We start from the raw sequence: 22,508 nt of genomic DNA, 5'->3' as shown, positions 1-22,508 counted from the left end.
TAAAATTTTAATTATTTTAGTGAAAATGTAATGTTTCTGACACCAGTTACAACTGCAGCTAACACTATACTTTGGAGCCTATAAAGTGTCATCATGAATATGAAACAAGTAAAAGAGATCTTTTATAAGAGAATCAAGGAAATCTTGACTTGGTGGGTTTTTCACCCTCTTGCAGTACTATTGACAAAACCTGACAGCCCATTTATCTCCCAGAAAACATAAAAAATACAAAAATTATTTTTTTCTCTCAGAAATATATTGGCCTATCTTCCTTGAGATTGTATCTACACACAATAATTACTTGGATTTTTTAAAGTAATATGTAGCATGTCAAAAAGTGGTTTTGACCTGGCTGTTGTGGCTCAGTGGATTGAGTGTCGGCCTGAGAGCCAAGTGTCGCTCGTTAGATTCCCAGTCAGGGCATATGACTAGGTTGCACGCCAGGTACCCAGTTGGGGGCGCAAGTGAGAGACAACCACTCAGTGATGTTTCGCTCCCTCTCTTTCTCCTTTCCTCTAAAAACAGATAAATAAAAATAAAATAAAATAATAAAATAACCTTGTTAAAAAATAAATTTAAAAAAATTATATATTAAAAAAAAAAGTGGTTTTGGTTAGACTACCAAAGCATGACAATTTGATTAAACAAAAAATGAAGAAGACAAGCTGTAATTCAAAGGCGTAAGTGGCAAACTTTATCTCATTATTGAAAAGGCACTTGATTTATGCTCTTTGATTTTGATGTTGTTGGATCACTCTCAAGAAATATTAAGATTATTAAATTAACAACAGTCAAATTCTGAACCCTGGAGATGTTACATGTACTCTGAAAACCAGTCTAGTTTCTTGGTAAATCTCTTATGAATTTTTTTAGTTAACTTGAAAAAATAACCTAAATACTTTGTTAGACTGTTATTAGTTTTTAAGGCATATCAACATACCGAATACAAGTTTAAATTCACTTATATATTTTAATAAATATTTTTAATTCTCTAGTATATCAGACTTTAAATTTGACTTAAATAAAAATAATTAATTCAGATATATAGGAAACAATCATTGACCAGCCTTTAGCATTTAAACCAAGAAAGAAAAGGCACTCAAGAAACTACTATGATTAATTGCAAGAAGTATTGTGCTAGTAGTTTATTTGAAATAGACGATAGAGAATTACTTGAGAAAATTATAAGAGGTGACTATTGATCTATACAACAAAAGATGGTTTGATGTTCCTTGAGGCAAATTTGGGGTGCAGTAGAAATAAGACTGGTGATAGGTATTTTCACATAGAATAAGCATTGTGAGGAAAGGTATATAAGTATAAATTAGCCAAGGGTGTACAAAGAATTGTATTTTATTACTATTATTTAATGTCAAATATAAGTATGAAAGAGTAACCCTGCCAAGTACATAAAAAATAAAACCAGTGCCATGGGTAAAATACCTGATATAAAAGAACCTTGAGTGCTAAGTAATGAAAATAACACTTTCTGAAACTTGAAATGTTTACATGAGACAGTAACATTCTCAGACATATGCTTAAATCAATCACCATATAAGAAATAGTTGTAAAGGTTTATTTGAGGGTGGGTAATAACCTGAACATGAGCAGTCTAGCTGGATCTAGAGAGGGCGATTGTTGAATTAGTTGGTATCAGTTATATACAAGGATATGAGAGAATGTAGTCTGAAGAGACCCATTCACTGATATTGAGCATTTAGTTATACAAAAGGGTTTTATGAGAGATAATGAGTTGTAGAAATTTGAGTGTGTAATGTATAGAATACTAGACAAATGATTTTAATAAAATTGGGACTTTCTGAAGGTTGATGGACACAAATAAGAATAAGGTTGAATCAAGTTTCATATTCATTTGACATTTCAATAAAATATGAACAAAATCAACAATCTTCATTATCAAAACATTAGGATAACTATTGCAAAAAATGAGTTGGATATTATTGGTCTAAAGATTCATGGTTTACAGTAGTATTGGTATTATCACATAACGATATTTGCAAGTAATTACTTATCAAAATAATAAGAAGCATATTATTGGCCTTCTGTGGGTGGTGTCAGAGCTACTAGTCAATCTATGGGGTTCACAGTAGATCTACACACTAGAGAATTACCAGTATCTCACAACTGGCACATAATCTTAAGGTTTATCAGATTTTCATGTAAATAAAAGGCTCTTTAAAATCACTTTTTGCCTAGAATTTTACACTACATTACAAATACATAAAACTTATTTTTGTATCTTTTAATGTCTATAGAATTTCCAGGAATGCTGCTAACTTGCAAATAAAGAGAGGGATATATTCTCTTGGTTAAAAGTTTACAAGAATATTTCTCGAGTTTATAAAATCCTAGTAATGAATTCAGCACTGTCTGTGAATTTGAAATTGCTTATGCAACCTACTTGTGTCAGTCTACTTTTGTAGCTATGATTTTCTTAATAATCTTATGTAGAGTTAGAGTATATGACTCATTTGTTATGTCTTCTTGAAATGCTATAACCTAATTTCACATTTAAAAATATATAAAGTTTGTCCGGAAAAAGTCCAGCCATTGTTAACATAATGAGAATGGTTTGCACAACGTCGATGTAACCTCATGGCCAATGAAAATGGATTGGAATGCACGTGCATGAACAAGGACAACTTCACTGTACTAGTCAGTGGGGGATGGTAGACACCATTGAGTGAGTATGGGTATTGTGTTGGTGATTGCATTCAAAATGATTGAGTTAGTAGAGAAACAAAGCTGCATCAAATTTTGTGGGAAGCTTTAACATTACTTCTTGGTAGCTATTCAGAAGACTCAGAAGGCCACAGCTATGGGCAACTGGTGATTGGAAACTTCATCATGACAACCAACCCACTCATGCATCACATCTGGTGCAGTATTTTTGCAAAACATCAAATTACCCAGGTGATTCAACAACCCCCCTACAGCCCAGATTTGGCACCCTGAAACTTCTGGCTTTTCCCAAAACTAAAATCATCTTTGAAAGGGAAGAGATTTCAGACCATTGAGGAGCAAGAGGAATATGATGGGGCAGCTGATGATGATTGGGAGATCTGTGTGAGGTCCCAAGATGCCTACTTGAAGGAGACTGAGGTGTCATTGTCCTAAGATGCTGGAAATCAAGACTTCTGATTTGAGGTATGTTTACATGCCTCTTAGTCTAGGTGTTCAATGATCCGAGCATCGAGCTGGACTCGTTGGTGCTGACAGTCTCTCACTGCTCAGGCCTCAGGATCTTAAAGACATCCTGTGACTTAAAAAGAATCTTGCTGAGTACTCCATCTTCCCTGATTTTGATAAGGAAATCAAACAAAGCTAAGCACAAATGGTGTTTAACCTTGATTGCTTTCTGTTGGTGTTTGAGGAACAGTGCATCCGTTCCATAGCCTTAAAAGAATAAGTGATTGGATTTCTGTTTTTCTGTTTTTGAATCTATAGATGATATATAGATTTGTTTATCAGGAAGCGTTCTCTTCAGTTAATCTTTTAAGCTTCCTCTGTTGTAAGTTTCAAGTACATTGTAATCATTCCTGGAATGTCCCTGTGAGCTCATTCTTGGACCCTCCCTGTTGATTAGCATATCTGCAAAATCCAATAAAAGGAAGGTGCTTTCACTGCTCAGCACTGATCCTGTCCTCGACCACATTCTGTCTGCTGGAATTACTTGTGTGCCCTCGACCACAAACTACTGCAAGAGTCCTATGTACAATGTTTCTTGTATCTTGTACCTTTTTCAATCAAGGTCTCTATTTTTCATATTACATGGCTAGATATTTTCTAGACAAACTTCATATATTATTTAATATTGTTATTTTATTTTATTAAATCTGTATATTATAACTGTAGTTTGGTAATTACAATGTTAGGTTTTAAAATTATGTATCTAGGTAAGTTATTTGCTCCACGAATTACATTAAGGATAGCAAAGATGGTAGAAAAGTTTTCTTTTTTGTTTGTTATTTTGCATTTTTTAAAGTATATTTTATTGATTATGTTGTTACAGTAGTTCCGATTTTTTCCCCTTTGTTCCCCTCTGCTCAGTACCCACCCTTCCTCCAGCAATCCCACTCCCCTTAGTTCATGTCCATGGGTTGTGCATACAAGCTCCTTGGCTTCACGCTTTCCTATATTATTCTCAACTTCCTCCTGTCTATTCTGTTCCAACCAATTATGCTTCTTAATCCCAGCACCATATCCCCATTTCTCCCCCTCTCCCCTCCCAGCTGATAACCCTCCAAATGATCCCCATACCTCTGATTCTGTTCCTGTTCTGGTTTGCTTAGTTGGATTTTGTTTTTATTTTTTACATTCGGTTGTTGATTGTTGTGAGTTTATTGTCATTTTAGTGTTCATAGTTTGGGTCTTCTTTTTCTTAAGTAAGTCCCATTGACATTTCATATAATAATGGCTTGGTGATGATGAGTTCTTTTAGCTTTACCTTGTCTGGGAAGTACTTCATCGGCCCTTCCATTCTAAATGATAGTTTTGCTGTATACAGTAATCCTGGTTGCAGGTTGTCTTTCATCATATTGAATACTGCTTGCCACTTCCTGCCTGCAAAGTGTCCTCTGAGAAATCACCTGATAGTCCTATAGGCACCCCCCTGTAGGCAACTCTCCGCCTCTCTCTTGCTGCCCCCAGGACTCTCTCTTTGTCTTTCACCTTTGGCATCTCAATCATGATGTGTCCTGGTGTGGTCCCCTCTGGGTCCAGCTCACCCGGGACCCTCTGTGCTTCCCGGACCTGTATGTCCATCTCTTTCACAAAATTTGGGAAGTTTTCCTCATATTTTTCAATTCTTGCCTCCTCATTCTGCACTGGTTGATGTTTTTTTCTTCCCTATGTTCCAAATCATTGATTTGAACCCCGGTTTCCTTCCCTTCACCACTGGTTTTGTGTGGATTTTCCTTTGTTTCACTTAGCATAGCCTTCACTTCTCTTACACATTTGCCATACTCAAGCATATCTGTCAAGCCTGTGAGCATCTTTATCACCAGTGTTTTGAATTCTGCATCTGTTAGGTTGGCTATCTCCTCATCTGTTAAGTTGGCTATCTCCTTGTCACTTAGTTCTCCCACTGGAACCTTGATCCGTTTCCCCTTTTGGGCCATACTTCTCTGTCTCCCCATTCTGACAGGCTCCTGTGTTTGTTTGCCTCCACATCCCAGGCAGAGCTGTCGCACCTGTTACGTTTAAGGGGTGGAGCCTCAGGGATTCGTTAGTATAGGGCAACCTGTTTCACTACGTTGTGGCGCTGTATGTGGGGGAGGGGTTTGAGAGGGAACAATGCTGCCTGCCCAGCACTCATCCCTTTTCTAGGCACCTCTCTCACTTCCACATAAGACTGGTGCTTTTATAGCTGCTGCCCTGGACATCGTTCCCAGAGTGGGTGGGTCTGTGGACATTCTAGGACTGTGGGTACCCTTTAAACAAGTGGACTCTGCTGAGAGACCAGCAGTTTCTTCCTCTGCCCCAACCCCACTGGTTTGCAGAGTCAGAAGCAAGGAGGCTTGATTTTCCCCGGTGCTGGGACTGTGAGCTGCAACATCCAGTAAGGAGCTGGGAATGCACCCCAGGTGTACCTTCTGACTTTTTAAAATGTGTGACTGTACTTTCTGCTGGCCTGCCACTGCTGCCACTGCTGCCACTGCTGCTGCTGCTGCCACTGCTGCTGCCGCTGCTGCCACCACAACGCATCTTCTCCACCCGGGCTCTACTCCTCCTACCTGTCTGGATGAGTATTTCTTTATATCTTTGTTTGCTGGACTTCCATGTAGTTTGATTTTCTGGAACGTCTGGTGGTTTCTAGTTTTGAGGTAGTTGTACTCCTTTTTAGTTGTGGAGGGAGACACAGCATGTCTGTCTATGCCTCCATCTTGGCCAGAAGTCCAAACAGCCTATCTAAAAGTTTTGAAAATCATGACTTTAAATACATTAGAATTTACCATAGACTTACTGTAATAATGTGACTGGAACTTTAAGACTGACTGTATGAGTGGGTCAGTGGGTGGGGCAGGGGGGAGGAATGGGGGAAAAATTTGGACAACTGTAATTGAACAATAAAATAAAATAAATGAGAAAAAATTATTAGTCACCTTCATCAACACTTTATCATTCAATCTATACACCAGTATGTAATGTAGTTAGGGCAACAGTTATTTTTACTTTGTATTTTCAAGAGGTGGAAACTGAGGTTGAAGGAGATCTCACAACTCGTTGGTGATTGTGCAAGTTTAATAGGTTCCAAATCCAGAGAAGAAGCCAGGACCCCTTGCTTCAACTGTGAACATTTGTCAGAACCTCATGTTATTTCCCTATAATATAATAAACACAAACTCTTTTAAAATAATATTTATTTTCTTTTTCATTAATACTAGAATGTTTTCTTATACAAATGCTGTTGTTCACTGTTTGGTCATATTAAGCTTTCTTCAAACTCAAATGTAGCACAAAATTTGGATTGAGGTCATTAGGTGTTTTGTTTGTTTCTTAAATTTGAGGATATAGCTGTTTCCATAGGTTTGGGACATTCTTATCAACTATTGTTTGAATAGGCTCTTCATTTCCTTCTCCCTCTCTTCTACTGGTATGCTATTATTCTTATATTGCTCTTTCTTATAAAGTCAAATAGTGCTCATAAAGTTCTTCCACTTTTTTATGCTCAAGTCTCCCTCTTCTTCCCTCTGCATCATTTCTAATTTCTGTCTTTGATATCACCGATCTTTTCCTCCACCTTGTTTGTTCTATTTCCTATGCTTGGTAGTTCATTCTCTATCTCTTTTATTGAGTTCCTCATCTTCAGAATTTCTGTTTAGTTCTTTTTAAAAGTTTCAGTATCCTTCATAAAGTACTTGTTTTATTCATTGTTTTTTTATTTTCTGAGCTAAACTGCCTGCCTGTGTTTTCTAGCATCATGTTGAGTTTTTCAGAACTGCAATCTTGAATTCTCTATTATTTAAATCACATATTCCCATGCCTTAAAGAATGTTTGGTATAGATTTTTAAATTTTCTTTCTGAGCTGCTTTGTTGCCTCGGTTATTCATGTTTTTTGATAGACTTCTTTTCTGTCTAGGTATCTATGTATGAGTGACACTTCTCTAGTATCTTGATACAAAGAAGTGTTTCTATTATTTTCTAGTATGTGGCACTGAATCACAAGTTTTTTTTTTTTTTTTTTTTTTTTTTTTTTAGCTCTCTTGCACTTCTTTAGCAGCACTCTGTGATGGGTCCCAAGACTGGAGGTTCCAGAGGGGTATATGGAGGTCCCAGTTTGCCATTACTGGAAAGGTAAAGAAACTTCAGATGGCCAGATTACCCCAACTCATCCCAGTCCCATGCACCACAGCTATGCTGATGGCAGTGTCTGGCTGTGGTAGGGAGAACACAGAAGTTTTATAGCTTTGGAGCTCCACTGTATTCCTCTATGGGGTTGGACTCCTGGGACTGGGGTGACTGAATCACTGGATACTGGGACCTATTTTCCAGTATAAACTGTATTTAAGAGTCAAATATACTGGAGACCATTGAATTTACACCACTTTTTGTTTTCAATGATTATAAAATTTAAAAATGTGGCATCTAGAGAGAAACACATTAATTGAATTGACAGAGAATAGTTTGTATTTTGATATTGTTTTGCTTTGAAAAGTTTGAAAATTCAGTTCAACCTTTTGAAAACATTTTTAAAACTTGCAAACTAAGATAAATCATATTTATATGTAAACACATATGAGAATATAATTACTATAAAATTTCAAATAGAGCAATTTGACCTATGGACAGTAATTGTTTATCAAAATAAAACTGAAAAAGAGATTCCATGGATCCTAAGTATTACTTTGCCTTTCATGAAAATGTTGACAACTATATATTGTAAGTTTTCCTCTTCAAATTAGGAAGTATATTTAAAATATGGTATTAAAAAACTTGCTGACCAACAAGATTTTAACTAATTTTCATTTTCATGTTGTTTACTGTGAGGTAAGTGATGTGAGTGCCAGGTGTCCTGAGAGGCAACTGAGACCACAGGGATCTATTAATAGGCAGTCACTCACCTTAGTAGGATTGTCTATTTGAGTAAGTCACAGAATAACTAATTGGTATTTTGAAATAATAATTAAAAATATATATATTAGATACAGCCATATATCAGTTTCTTGTTGAAACACATGATAAGGCAAGAAACAAGTCACTGTGAAAAAAATCTAATTTCATATTTGAATTTTCATATCAGAAAATCTTATTGGCTAATAACAAACCTATATTGCTGATGCAGCAAAAGCTTCATATCTTAGTCTGATGCTAAGGAACCAAAAATGATGTATTTTTAAAAACAAGTCCAAAAAATTATTTTAGTGGGAAGATCTAGTTTAGCTTATAAAATCCTGGAAGGTTTCTCTGAGGAAAGTATCCAAAGGATTGATATGGGAGAGTCAACAAAAGAATGTCAAGGGGCATATATTCAGACAGAGATGGGCAGCATATGTGAAAGCACTGAAGTTGGAAAGAACTTTACATATTTGAGAAATAGAAGTATTATTTTTTGTTTTAGTTCTTCCTTGTTACAGTTTCCCAATTCTTTCTTTTATGCTTTGCCCTGAGTACAACCTCAGACATAAGTTACAATAATTAAGGTTTTGTCTGATTTTCTGTGTCTAATAAACAATAACTACAAATGCTCTACTATTGGGTCTCATTTTTACCATACTGTTTTCAATGGACTGCAATGTTCCCATGGCCTTGGGCTTTCTGGTTGGGGCCCTGCTATCTGTTGACAAACTTTACTGATGCCAATACTTTTTTGTCCTCCCTTTAGAATTGGCATTTCTAGATTCCCTGCTCTACTCTTTCTTATACCACTGCATCGCATAAGTTTTCATGGGAAGGGTAATTGTGAAAATTGTCATACAGATAGGTAGGTATATGGACAGATGTTAGATAGATACATAAATAGAGAGGTACATAGATAGATTATAATTAGTTATAGGCAGCTAAATGGGAAAAAAAGCAAGTTAGAGTTTAATATCTATAATATCCCATTTTTATAATTTATTACTATTGCCTTTATTATATCTCACCCACATACACACAGACATGCACACTAATACACACTAAACTTAAGAGAGTTTCTTCTTGTACAGTCCCAGGATTATAATTCTCTTTATTTTATACACTCCTATGTTGTTTGAATACATTGACTTAAATGATCTAAACAAGACTCACTTGGGAAATATACATTAGTTAGATTGGTTTCTGATATATAGTATATCAAAGAGCTACATTTACTTTGGTCAGTTAATAGAAGTCCATGTCTGGCACTTTTATTTATGGTTAAGGGTAACAGAGTTTACAGGACTTGCATATGCCAATTTATGTGAATAAATCTCAAGAACAATAAACTTATTAAAATCTAAGTATACTATTTACACAGTTTGCAACATACTACCAACAAAACTATAATAATATCACTGGGTTATAAGAGTTTTATTATATAAATCTATGTCTACAAATGACCTATTTTGTTTTGTTTCTAAAACTACACTAAATTGAGACAATTCATATGTGCTTCTTCATTAAATGTTGCTTTCACTGAATTCTTTGCTTCTGCAAACAGGGAATTATGTGGCTGGGTATATTGCTTTTCCTAAAAAAATCAAAGTCAAAACTTTTCAAAAAGTGAGAATCATAGTTTTTCAGTATTCTTTCTTACATATAAACATGCAAGAAATATGCTTAACAAACTCTCACATATCTAATCACAATAGAATTACTTTGTCAGGTTGCATGGCAGATTTTATTATTTGAGCTGAGGTTCAAAGTTAAGGTACTTGTCTAGGGTCATACATTGGTTCAATGACTGAGCATTTTTCAAAAAGCAATAAAATAATTCTCTGCAGAAGTTTAAATTATTCTCTCAAGAGTAGTATTTCAACTGATACTTTTATTTCTTTTCATGAATAGTTTCTTCACAGGAGAATTTAGCCTATGAGACAGTTTTATTACAAAGTATTTGGCCTAACTAAATCTGATTTTCTGAATGACTAAGTAGCCATTTATTATAGGCAAAGATTTAAAATAATATGAAAAGGTCAGGTAAGAGCTAAAATATGTAAATTTCATGTCACTATTCATTTTATATCAACTATGTCTTCATTATATATAAAGAATTTGAATTTGATTTTTCTCTCATAAGTAATATGACAGTGTCTTATTTTATACTAGTGAAATAAATAGAAATCCAGACTTTCTTTACAGGAGATAGTCATCCCTAAGTATTTATGTAACACTGTATTTCTAAACTGCTTTACAATTTTTATTTTACTCATACCTTTCAACAGCCTTGTGAATATGTCAATAATATTAACTTAAAAAGTAAATAGAAAAAAAAACTTAGGTATGACAAGTTAAATGACTTCTCCAAGTATACACAATTTTATATTCCTCACAGTCTCTTGAATTACTGGATAAATATTATGCTGCTAACCTTTTTCTATGTCCTTTGCTTACTAGTAAACATTTTATATAAGTTTAATAATAATATTTCTGGAAAAAGTTGAGAAGTAAAATTTTTTATATCAGATCATAACATAAATTACCTACATCAAGTATTTTTATTTTTAATTAAAGCCTGCATGTGTAATATAATAAAAATATTTTATTGATACTTGAAGATTAGTCTTCATCATATTCTATTTTATTTTAGAAATGATGTTTATTTCTGTGACTTACTGTATGAATATCTCACTTGTGTGAATTACTTAATAATGGAAATAAATTACTAAAGAGTAAAAAATTTCCACCACATCAGGGCTATCTAGACGTTGGTGTTAGTTAAGAAATATGTTTGTTTTCTTTGAATCCATTAACTAGTCCTGTCTTCTCATCAACCCCTATTAGTAGGCATCACTCTAAGAATCGCGAAGTGTGATTACTTAGGGAAAATTAGTAAATATATTCCTTTAATCCCCCAATCATTTAAACATTCTCTTTGTCTCCTTAAATTATTAAATTTCAGCTCTTTCAAAACAAAGCCATATTATTCTAATTATTTCTGTATCTCAGGCAATAAATTAATCAACACATAGTCTATGCCTGCAATGTGCAGGGTTTTATGCTAGTTACATTGGAAGTACTAAGATATATGAAACATAGTCCTTGACCTCAAACATCTACGGTTAACTTGCAGAGACAAATGACAGTTAAAAATTACAGAACAAGATAGTATAAGTTTGGTGTCTCATGAATGGAATTTCTAAGTGGCCCTATGTTTGTGGTCTCTATGGATTATGTTCCAGACACTTTTCAAGATCATCTTTCCAGTAATGTTGATATTGAGTGTGTACTAGGGGTCAAGAAATAATTTAAAATTAGAATGCTGCATACTTGAACTACATGAAACTTTCGCAGAAAGTCAGAAAATGCTGAAATGTAAAGGTGAATTTGTTTATGTAACTCTAATTTAGGAAAAACAGGTGGACTAAAATAAATAAATATATACATACATAATAAGTTTGTCTTTCAGCCACATAAGAGTAACTAGTATTGTAGGAACTTGAAAATTTTAATATGTAGTCTCTATTAAGTAAAAGAGAGATAATTAAATTTATCTGCATAATCAGGGGCTTAAAATCAATTTAATGTTTATAAAGTAATTTAATAAAAATATAAGTCTATTAGTGCTGTAAAATGTACTAGTTAAATATTTTCATCATGGATTTTTATAAAACATTTTTTTAACCAAAATAATTTCTCTTTTAGTAGGCCTTCTAATGAAAGAGTGGCTTTTTCACTTATGAATACTGATAGGGCAGACTTTTCTATTATATTCCATCACTCATTTTCTCCTGTTGTTTTGTACAGTCATTTAACTTACTTTAACATTTGTGTGTATAACTAAGAAGCCCAATGAGCCAGAACAAATTTTAAGATTTTGCTGCCCCTTCATCCGAGAAGTCCATGTTTGACATTATTTCCTTAAGGAAATAATCAACAGATTTGCAAAACAACAGAAGGTATCAGTTTAACTGCTGGTCCCTGAATTACAATATTAAATTATGTGTTAAAAAGGTATTAGGCCCACAGTCTCCTGGAATAACTATCATCATTATATCATATTGCTTTCCATTTGAATTAGCATATAAATGAACAAAGATGGCCAACCCCATAGCCAAGGTGAGAAGTGCCATCTTAAGCATTAGTTGCCTTGGAAGCAGATTGTGTAAAATGCAAACGGGTGTGCTTGGATGCTGATATTTGTTTGTTTGAGAATTCAGAATTTTGGAGTTAGTCTTAAAATAGATATCAAGGACCCACAGAGCAATTACATAATTTTTCCCAATAGATCTTTGCAATGTTCTAAAGATGCCAGAGAACTAAGCAAGTAGAAAGGAAAGGCATTCTTGGTTTAGTGGAGAAATACATAAGTTTAAAACAAAGTTGTAGCCCCTGCATTGTGTTCTGGTGCAGGTTTTAATGCATATTCTTACATATACTTTTTCTAAAAGGCCAAACTTGGTGCCGGGTTTTTTACGCAGGTCACCATAATTTGTATCACATCCCCTGATTCAAGGACGATTTTCTTTAGACTTGTTAATAAAAATAGATATATATTAAAAAAAAATAAAACAAAGTTGTACATTAAAGGAGCTGTAATTAGCTAGGCTTAACACCAGTTATAGGCACATGAAGAGAAAGGCATGGCAAAATGTGGGGCAGGAATTTTGGGTAGGATAATCTACAGGCAACGAGAACCATTGTACGTATTCAGTCATGGCAGCCTTGGGATCTGATCTGCATTATCAGGGATATAAGATCAGCAGCTCCATGCAGATGGAAGATGAAAAAGGAGAGTAATGTGAATTGGGAAGTCAGAGAAATAGACTCATTGAGAAATCATGTAAATTCCAACCAACATACTAAGAGTGAAGATGCAGAGGGAAGATCCTTACACAAATCATATGATTAGAATCTCTAGAACTTAATGGATAAAATGTGGGAGTAGAATGCATGAAAGAATAAATTCAAGATGAGCACCCATGTTCCTAGCTTAGAAAGATGGTGAACCTCTTGAATTAACTGAGTTAGGGAGTGAAGAAGAGACTAGTATGGGAATGTACTTTCTAACCTCCTTAGGGGACATCTAGATAGGAACATCAGTGACTAGTTTCTCACAGATGCCCTGCACTCCAGATCTAAAATCAATGACTGGGGTATCATCCACATATAGCAATTGAACTTATAAGTGTGGTTGCCACTGTCTAAAATTGTGCAAAGTGAGTAAAACAGACCATGAGCAGGATCCTTATATCCACCAACATTAAAAAAGAGGCTGGAAGAAGGGAGTCCCCAGAGGTGACTTAGAAGAAGTGATCGGAGAAATAAATGGACGATAGGGGGAGACTGCTAACTTTAAAGCTGGGAGAGAGGTTTCAGAGTGAGAAAGAGATATTAATGTCAAAGGTCACCAAATACATACATGTAAAGATAGATTAATAATTAAGAAGTCATTGAAGAACTTTGTCAGAGATGTCTTAGTGGAGAGTCACAAATAGGAGCTTGATTTCAGTGGGTTAAAGCATAAGACAGCAAAAAGAGTGAATGTAGTTTGTACTGACCTGATTATAAAAGGAAGAAAGATGATGCCAGATAGTACGTTAAAAGGTGATTTAGAAGTGATATATATCTTTTCTTTATTCCATTTGAAATAGAACTTAAATATTTTTTTAAGATGATGGAAAGAAATGAGGATGCAATAAAAATAAAACTTTGAGGGCAGCTGTATAAGATATATTAAGAGAAAGTCTCCCCACCATTCACTTCCTACCCTGGTAAAAACTTGTCTACTCCCAGTTACTATGAGTTAATTTTTTTTTTTTTGATTCTGCATATTAAAGGTTATGCAGTATTTGTCTTTCTGTATCTGACTTATTTCACTTATAGCATAATATCCTCCAGGATCATTTATGTTGTCATGTATGGCAAATTTTCTTCTTTTTTAAGTCTAAATAATATTCAGATATCTTTTTAATATGAAATTGAGAATATATTGAAGACAAAGCTGGTTTACTGGTATGAAAGGTGACTAATTCCAAATAAAATACCTATTAACTAATGTGTATAAGTTATGGAGACACACACTTTTTTCCCAGTACACAGTAACTTGAAAAAAAACTTTATTGAGATATACCATGTATATATGAGAATGAACAAATTGATTAATTTTCTAAAATTGAATATGCCTTGTAACCAGCTTCCAAATAAAAAAACAACAAGTTAGATTTTTCTTTTTAGATTCTACATATAAGAGGTCATGCAATATTTGTCTTTCTGTATCAGAGTTATTTTACTTTTAGCATAATGTCCCGCAGGTTATGCTTAGTGAAATAACACCAGAAATATCTGTGTAGTTCTTTCCAGGCATTACTTACCCTAAAGGTATCTGCTATCCTAATTTCTGTCACTATAGATGATTTTGCCTGTTTTTGAATTAATAGATATATAAAATAGAGGCATATAGGATGTAGTGCTTGATGTTTGGCTTCTGCTCAGCATTGTGATGGTAAGGCTCATTCACATTGTTGTGTCGAGCAATAGTTCATTCATTCTTATCGTCGTATAGTATTCCACTGTGTAAATACACCACTATTTATCTATTCTACAGTTGATGAAGAGTTGAGTTATTTTTTAGTTTTTCTCAAAACAGTACTGCTGTGCACATGCTCATACATCTTCGTGGTGCACTTATGTTAGTGTTTCTCTCAGTATGTATGCATAGGAATGACATTGCTAGGAAACAGTGTTTTTGAGCCATTTTTGTGTTGGTGTACAAATCTTTTGGCTGAGAAGATCTGTGAGAGCTGATGTGCATTGGTCAAGTGCTCTGTGCAAGAGATAATGCAGAACTTGGAGAGGGTGGTTAAACTCTTAAACTCTAAAGTCAGTCTGGTTAGGTCCAAGCCCTCTCTCTGGTATTTTGCAGTTGTGTATAGAGATAAGTTAGAACCATCTCTCATCCTCAGCTTCATCATTATAAAACAGAGATAATAAATACATTGCTTCTTTATAATAAATGTTTTATATATGCAAAGTACCTTATTTATGTAAAGTACATTTCTTATATATGCAAAGTACCGGATGAACTCTTAGTAATAAATAAATGCTAGCTATTATAATTACAGTTATGTTTACTAATGTAAATCTAACCTGGCCTTTTTAATCTTTCTTTATTGTCTAATTATTACTGTATTTTTCTGAAGGCCATATTTCTTTAACAATTAATCAGTCCCATAAATGCCAGGTATTAGAAAGGTTTGGGAAATACTGTTCTCTGCTATTTGATACCCAAAGACCAAATAGTCAAGAAAATTAAGAAAATTCGAGGTATAGGCAACAACATCAATTGTACAGCCTTCTTTCAGACTGAGTGTTTTGAGCTGCCTGTATCTTCTCAGTGCCGAGAGGGACCAATTTATTTCACCAGTTATTTCCTTCTAACGCCATTGCTTCTTTCTCTTATTTTCAGCTCTGTTCAACTTTCTTTTATTTATTTCACATGAAACTCATCTGGGATCAATAAGCTATCTTAAAACATTACATTTGCCACATCTAATGCTACCCATTGAGAATTTCTCCTATATGGCCTTTTAAAAATGTTTAAATGAGAGTTTTTACTTTATTTTATTATTAAAATTTCATATAACAATCTCAATTCTTCCCCTTATGTTATTTTGGATTACAGGGAAGAAGAGCCTCTTATTTTGCCTCTGGAATTCTCCCCATTGAGTTCAGGTGCCAGGAAAATACACACATCATTTCAGTGCATAGATTCCATTTGTGAAACTTTTAAAATGCCAGAGCAGAGGCTGCAGTCCTACACTCTTATTCACAAGAGTCTCTCTTTTCAGATTCTCAACGCCTTTGTGAGCTAAGGTATGACCTCTGTTAATGTGTAGGTATTGGAGGATGCTTCTTCCTTTTGTCTCTGTGCCCAGGCTGTGCCCACATGTGTTGATTCAAGCTCACCTACTCCTTTTCTTCTAAGGCAGAATTTTCAGTAATTTGCATTTTCAAGACACAATTTCTTATGCTGCTTTTACAAAGTTTTCTTACCAGTGTTATGGTGTTTGGAGAGCTGCTACAGAAAAATCAAACTGTGTTTACTACTTATGTTTTCCATTTACTTAATCTTATGTTTAAGAAATCAGCCAAATTCTGTTATGTAACTGTGTTTCAGAGTTTCAGAGTGAGATAATGATGGAATTTTAAGTACTGTGATTTTCTAAATCTATTTTTTAATGATAAATTTTTGTAGGAAAGACAGCCATATTATAGAAAAATACTACCTACGAACAAAGGGAAGAGTTTAATAATTCCAAAGACAAAAAAAGAAAGCAAAAATCTCTAAATATAATTTTTGAGTATTATAAATTATTCAGAGAAGGAAAACTCTGACTCCAAAAAACCTCCGCTGCCTTGCGGCATACCTCTTCAGGGGAAAGGCTAAGGGAGTAAACCCCGACAGAAAATCCGGAGCCGGAGTCCCTAAGGCGGTTTGACGTTGTAGTCAACACCGGCAACTCCTGCGGCGCACCTAAAGCCAAGCTGTATTGACTCCGTCTTTCCCTTAGACCCTTCAGCTGCGAAGAGAGGGGCGGTCTGCTGCATGGGCAACAGCAGACCCTCCATATCACCCTGCCCAGGCTCTGTAGCTTCAGCTTCACTGGAGAGGACACTCCAGCGTCATCGCAAGATGTCGATTCAACACGGGAGGAGACAGATACCGTGTCACTCCCGAGTCGGACTGCACAGCCATTCTCGGCGGTGCAGATAGACTCTTAAGAAGCTACACCATCGTCTCTCGAGACGGACGGCTGCCGACGACGGATTATAAATTATTAGCAAAATGTTTTCATACATCAATAAAATGTATAAAAACTTTGAATGCTAAAAATAAAAAGAATTTTATTCTTTCACTAATGGCTCAATATTAATACTAGTAATATATGCCTTTATAATATCTTTCTATCTAACAATATTAAACTTTCAACACTATATAGAGTTTTGCTTGCTTTGCAATTTATTTTTGTGTTTGTAATTAATGCTGTCCTTGGTCTCCTTTCCCTGGCTCAGACGTTTCAGTTTCAGAAACAAGGAAATAATAACAAGAAATATAGAGTGGGGAAAAGAATGAACATTAAACTGAGAGTCAGAGTGCTCAAAATGCTTTCTCTTCTGCAAAAATTAATACATTTGTCATGAATAAATGAAAAGTAAAGACAAAGTTGCCATACTTTACTATAGAAATTATTGAGAATCAAATTGGAAAAAAGGTCAATTTGCAAAGCTGTGAAGGAAAATCATTTTCAACCATTTTGATATACAGTTGAACTATTTTCTTTCTATTCACTTTCAGTTTTAGGCATTGCTTTATTTTCCTTTTCGATTCATTTTAATTATGTAAAACATTTAAACCATTCTAAAGTCAGAGTAAATTCATAGAAGTCTCACTTGCCTCGTTTCCTCACTCCTCATAGTATTATACATTTATTAGATTTTTGCTTATTCTATCATTTTAGAAAATATATAAGCAAATCAAAACACACACACCAAATGCATATATCTATAAACACAAACAAGTATTTCGCTTTCAAACAAAACAAAGATGTTTTTACATGAAGTATACTATGAATATTGTTCTGCATTTTTTCTACTTAAAAAAGTATTCTAGCAATTATTCTATGGCATCATACAAAGGCCTTCCTCAGTCTTTTTTATACATCAACATTTTCACTTATAGATAAACCAGAATCCAATTTGCCCATGCATATTGATAGAATGTGAATAGTTTCATTCCTTAGTATTCTGTGCATGTGTCATTATGTATTGAGTATTTTTGCCAGTGTATCTGAGATAGACTGCTAGACATAGAATGAGTAAAACATGCATGCATATGCCATTTTGATAAATATCACCAAACTCATCTCCATAAGAGGCTGTAACATTTGCATTCCAATTAGTGATAGTCACTTAAAGTTGCTTGTGTTGTTGTGTGTCTGACTTTTTTTTTTTTAATTATGAGCTTTATTTCACAATAATACAGAGACTCTTAATCTTGTCTTCCTCCAGCAGGGATTTTTTAGAACGTCTAGAAGAGTGTAGAAATGCAGACTTGCTATAATTTATCCAGAATATAGATGTACTTTGCAGAAGAACACTTGGGGGATAGATGATGGGGTATCTGCTCTTCCAAAAGTAGAAAATAAGTTTTTAGAATATTTTTATTGCTCTTTTATTTGAGGATTAAAGCTTTCTAATTCTCAATGCTTTGTGGTTTTTCCTCAATTTTACTGATTAATCTTGACAGATTTGTGTGTGTGTGTGTGTGTGTGTGTATGTTTTATATTGATCATTTAAATGTTCTTAGACATATTTATTAATAAATATATATATTCTTGGATTTATGAATTTAATCTATAATCTAACTATATTTTTAATATTTACAAACACTTTTAGTTCAATATTTATTTCTTTCATGTTTGATAAATCAACTATTTAGAACTGATTATTTATTCTAATTTTAAGTTTGGCTTTCTCCCATACTTTATTATATGTAATGTTTTCATTGAATTCAATTACCTAAATAAGTTGTCATTTACAACAAATTTTAAAGGTACATTTTTTATGTATGGGTTGTGATGTTTCATACCTTCATGTCATTAATTTCCCCTTTTTTCTTACATTTTGGCTAAACTATATGACTTATAGGGTTGATTATTCAAATGTATTGAATTTTTGGTTATATGAAAGTAATGTAACAAAAATTTGGTAATGTTCTAGGGGTAATTAAAAAATTATTCTTTGTTCTCTGTTTATATAACTCAGAATTCACTGTGGCTTTATTAGACCAAACTTCCTCACTGTATAGGTGACCTTCATCTCTTTTGTGTGTGTGGCCTTTTGTCCTTTACCTTTATGGCTTTTTGATCAGTTACTGTAAAAACCATGAACCAGGCATGAGTGGGGCTGAGAACATAGGCTATACCACCTCAGGAGTGGACTTTTTCTACTTAATCTCTTCTTGAGGTCGACAGAAGGCACTGGGCCATGGCAGAGCTTTTGTTTATATATTTGAGATAATTTTTTAAATCTTTGGTTCAACTTCCTTACTAGGTACATCACAGGACCATTTTCAGTTTAATTCAGTACAAAGCATTTTGAGGCAAATTTTTTGTATGTGGGATGCTTTGTGCTTGGTCAGGTTGCTTTTGGAAACCTTAATGCAGCTGCTTATATGTGCTGGTGTGCTGTTCTAAGGAAAGTGGCCTTTATATCTTTCCTTTACCCTGTCTTTAGTATTGGCATACAAACACCCCTGCCAAAAAGAAAATGCTAGATGTAGAGCACTTACAAGGTATTTTCTATTTGTATCCTGTGGCTAAAGCATCATCTTCTCAGGAAGACCAGTTTTGAGTAGATGCTTTTGTTTGTTTCAATCAGATCCTGCCTGTATTTTACATGGGAGAAATTCCTAAAGTCTGCCTTTAATAAATGCTATTGTCCCTTATAAAAGTTTTTTCTATATGTATAGTCCTTTGATCATTTATGTGAGGATTTCAGAATCATTATTTTTCACTTCTTGAGATGCTATTTTTTAGTAAATGCCTAATTGAATCATTTTTGAGCTTTCTATTTGTAAGACGAATTAATACTTTAAAATATGCCCCTCATATATAAAAAACTAAAAATTTATCTATCAGCCTAGAAGTATAATTTATTTAACTTTGAAGAGACTAGAGTCATAATAATAAATGTAATAGACCAAGATATATGGACAATAGAAATAAGGAGACCTGTTTTATTACAATTTGGAATGAAGATATAAAAATATTAGTGCCCATCTTCTCTTTAATTATCCATACCTGCAAGTTAATCACTGTCAAATACCTAGTATCCCATACCTACTGTAGTTTTTTTTTTTTTTTTTTTTTTTTTGGTCAGGTTGTTTGTTTTTTTGCTAATTAAGATTCTTAAAAGATACTCTAAGCCAATCATCATTTTAAAATCAATGCCTTCTATATTTTTGTTTCATAGTCTCAGAAATAATTGGTTACATGAAAATAGGGCTGTAATGCAGTGATTTTTCTGTTTCAGAAATCAAAGAACACAAGAGGTAAAGATCGTAAGGTATTTATGATATAGAGAAGTATAAAAATGTACAAAATTTTTATGATTATTTTAATCACCAATTATGTACAAAATATGTATATAGAAGCTATCAGAAAGTTCTTTTGTGTTTTAAATCATAATAGTTATAGATAAATAGGTAGGTAAGTAAATAAAATAGATGATAAACAGATAGACAGATGAAAATACTTAGCCAAGACTAATCTTAGTGTGTGGAATATAGGCTATAATTAATGAGCCTTCAATTCTTTGATACCTGGATTGATTTCAAAGCACTGAACTGAAGTAACATGTTTCCTTGTATAATTTTCTGTTATATGACATAGGTATGGTTCTAGTGTTTTGACTAAAGGGCATTGACAAAGGTTCTACATTAACTGTTCTTTGCTTAAAATTATTCTCATAACTTTGTAGCAAATTCTGATATTATTTTTATCCCCCCTAAAAGGAAAAAAAATGCTTTTTTATACCATAACAACCATTTCAACAGAAGGTGAATAATGACAGGAATGTAAGCTAAAGGAGCCAGTCAGGTTTTAGAACACCTTCTATGACAGGCTAGCTTCCACATGCAGAAAAGTGAAACCCCATGCAGTCTGCCTATGAAAAGAGGATGCTTTCTCTAGGTAACACAGCCTGGATTGAATCACAGGTCCATCCTTTCCTTACTGTAAGCCCATGGGAATCCACTAAATTTCACATTCATTATCCTCATATAGACATTAGAGAGATAATAAGATCTTCTTCCATCTATTAGAATAGTGTTACTGAGGTTGGCAGATTAAGTACCAATTTTCAGAAATATTCCTCATTCTTAATGGCATGGACTCTCTGATCAATCTCATCATGAGAATTGACCTTAAACAAAGCCATGGTGTTAGGCATAGGCAAGCATACAAAATTATCAAATTTATTTATATTTCAGAGATTCACACATGAAATATTTGACAGACATTCTCTTGGAGAACAATGATTTCTATATCATAGAAGTCAAAAGGACACAATACATATAGCTAAGATATACTTAACATAAGAATATGAGGACACTGTTGCAGAAGTAAACTGCCAGAAAATATGTAGATGTTAAAGAAATTTGATAAGTTTGGGAGAATTTTGGAATTTTGGCCAAGGTTCATAAGAGTTAAAAGGCTTTTGACAAAACAAAGAGGCCACGTGGGCAACAGCAGTACATGACAATGTCTGCAGCATTCTCCCCTAGGAATGCCTGTGATCTCAACTGATGATAAAAGAATTGTTTGCACTTAAAAATATTTAAAAATTTTTTAGAGACATTTTTCATCTTAAAGTGTTTTGATTGCTTCTTTCTTCTCATTATTTTAAACTCTTTTTCATTGTTGTGACAAACTGAATCTTTCACATTTTATTTGTCTGTTGGAAGAACATATAAAACAATATTCTATCAGTGTTTCCCAAGCATTGTTAATAATTAAATAAATAGATTTAAAGAATATCACACTGGCAAATGCAAATAATTCCATTAATAGGATAAGATAGTGAATACATTTACAAAAAAGGCAATGAGAACATTGTTTAAAAGTCCCCAGATCATAAGTACTGGAGAGGATGTAGAGAAAAGAGAACCCTAGTGCACCGTTGATGGGAATGCAGACTGGTACAGCCACTATGGAAAACAATATGGAATTTTCTGAAAACACTATAAATGGAACTTCCTTTGATCCAGTGATTTTGCTGATGGGATTATACCCAAATAATCCTGAAACATCAATTCGATAGAACCTATGCAGCCCTATGTTCATAGCAGCACGACTTACAATTGCCAAGTGCTGGAAACAGCCTAAGTGCCCATCAGTAGATGAGTGGATCAAAAAACTGTGGTGTATTTATACAATGGAATACTATGTAGCAGAAAGAAGGAACTGCTATCTTCTGTGATAGCATGGATGGAACTGGAAAGTATTATGCTGAGTGAAATAAGCCAGGCAGAAAGACAAATACCATATGATCTCACCTATAAGAAGAACTTAATGAACAAAACAAATAAATGAGCAAAATAGAACAAGAGGCATGGAAACAAGGAACAGATGGACAGAGACCAGATGGAAGTAGAGAGGGGGATAAGGGTGGATAGAAGGGGAAGGGACTAATCAAGGAACATTTATGAATGACCTATGGACATGGACAATCTGGTGGGGATTGACTGTGGGAGTGGTAAGTGGGCTGGGCAAAGGGGGAAAAATTAGGACAACTGTAATAGAATAACAATAAAATATTTAATAAAAAGTCCCCAGATTAAATAGGCTCATGAATTTTATCT

The 22,508-nt window shown here is 34.1% G+C and overlaps 1 long non-coding RNA gene across 1 annotated transcript in view; it reads left to right on the top strand.

The window, feature by feature from the left end:
- LOC150020899 (uncharacterized) overlaps window positions 1-22,508 on the top strand; it is a 324,472-nt gene that overhangs the window by 266,216 nt on the left and 35,748 nt on the right. Inside the window, exon 3 of the long non-coding RNA XR_016511149.1 lies at window positions 7,223-7,318. This is a non-coding gene — a long non-coding RNA (uncharacterized LOC150020899). The remainder of the gene's footprint in view (window positions 1-7,222; window positions 7,319-22,508) is intronic.

This window comes from Furipterus horrens, unplaced genomic scaffold, assembly GCF_987537825.1.
Source record: "Furipterus horrens unplaced genomic scaffold, mFurHor1.1.pri manual_scaffold_1, whole genome shotgun sequence".
Classification (NCBI taxonomy): domain Eukaryota; kingdom Metazoa; phylum Chordata; class Mammalia; order Chiroptera; family Furipteridae; genus Furipterus; species Furipterus horrens.
This window is presented reverse-complemented; position numbering and strand designations above follow the sequence as displayed.